The 1,529-nt window shown below is 40.5% G+C and overlaps 1 long non-coding RNA gene across 1 annotated transcript; it reads right to left on the bottom strand.

The window, feature by feature from the left end:
* Positions 1-631: 631 nt before the first annotated feature.
* On the bottom strand, positions 632-1,061 carry LOC139538193 (uncharacterized). Its single transcript, XR_011667691.1, has 2 exons — positions 955-1,061; positions 632-707 (listed from the first exon to the last, which is right to left on the bottom strand). It is a non-coding gene; the product is annotated as an uncharacterized lncRNA (long non-coding RNA).
* Positions 1,062-1,529: the final 468 nt, after the last annotated feature.

Genomic DNA, 1,529 nt, shown 5'->3' with positions numbered 1-1,529 from the left:
CATGGTATATCTTGAAGCACTCAATGTGCAGTGGCGCTTTGCATTTCTCACATGCATAGGTAGTACGTTTGTCACAATTTACATTTACATTTACATTTAAGTCATTTAGCAGACGCTCTTATCCAGAGCGACTTACAATGACGACTTCTCTGGAACCGGTGCATCGTCTTGATTGGCCAGTGAGAAGTTTTGTCATATCTTGCCTGATCTTCAACAGTAGCAGCCAGTAAATATCTCCTTCCGTGGCTCAGTGGTTTCGTGACAAACTTTTGCATATTTGGGCTGTATACTATGTGTTTTGGAATCACAGCGGTGGCAGGCCTCTTCAATCGTTTGAACATTCAATCTTTATTTTTGAACACCTGCAGCTTTTCCCTTGGCTCTTCTGGCTGACCCCTATGGCTTGTAGAGGCCCTTGGCTCTTCTGACTGGACCTTCTGGCGGGTAGAGGCCCTTGGCTCTTCATTATCAACAATGGAGGGGGGTGGGGGAGGTTGTGGATGGGGGGGGGGGGGGTCATCATCACTGATAACGTTGTTCCTGTCATGATCTGTTTGCATATGTTCAGCATATGCATTCAACACCCATCGCTATCACAATCACTCAGGACAGCATCTTTCTCATTTTGAGGGATAACTGCAATGTTGCATGCCTTGTCTGGGCAGTCACCTAGATCCAACATATCCAGAACTTGACTCAAAGTGAAACTAAAAGAAAGAACAGAGTAGAAAGTTAGGTAAAACAAGAACTATGTATGTGTATAACTATGTGTATACCTAGACGCACTGTGTTATCCCGCCGGTCACTATTGTTGCCGTCAACATGTTTACACATTCTATGACCACACTAAACAAAGTTGAGTAATTGCAAATTAATGTATCAATACTAGACACCTTAAAGACGATGTGTACCAAAAATCTTTGTCCTATCTTTATGTTAACATACTTTACTAACCTTTTGTTTGGGAGCTTTGATGCAGCCATCCTCTTCTCATGGTGCAACCAGGAAGTAAACAGCTCTGGTCATGTGACAATTCACACTAAACATGTGACACTGCACATCTTTCATTGAGACCCTTTATTATTTCAATATTTGCTGGGAATGCGTTGATAGATCATTCAGTAACGTGTTTAGAGCCTTATAACTGGAAATGTTTTTTACGGTCACTATTGTGACCGATGGGATTAAATAGGTTAATAAAATCATATGTTTTCCCTCCAATACCACTTTCTATTAGTTTATAAAAAAGACCTTCGTGCCAAATTGAATCAAATGCTTTCTTGAAATCTACAAAACACGAGTAGATTTTGCCTTCGTTTTGGTTAACTTGTTTATCAATTAGAGTGTGGAGGGTGTAAATGTGGTCTGTTGTACGATAATTTTTTTGAAATCCAATCTGGCTTCTGCTCAGGACGTTGTGTTCGTCAAGGAAATGATGTAGTCTGCTATTTATAATACTGCAGAGAATTTTCCCCAAGTTGCTGTTAACGCAAATTCCTCTGTAATTATTTGGGTCAAATTTGTCTCCA

This window comes from Salvelinus alpinus, chromosome 14 (assembly GCF_045679555.1).
Source record: "Salvelinus alpinus chromosome 14, SLU_Salpinus.1, whole genome shotgun sequence".
Classification (NCBI taxonomy): domain Eukaryota; kingdom Metazoa; phylum Chordata; class Actinopteri; order Salmoniformes; family Salmonidae; genus Salvelinus; species Salvelinus alpinus.
Note: the sequence above shows the minus strand (reverse complement) of the source record. Positions and strands in the feature narration are given on the sequence as shown.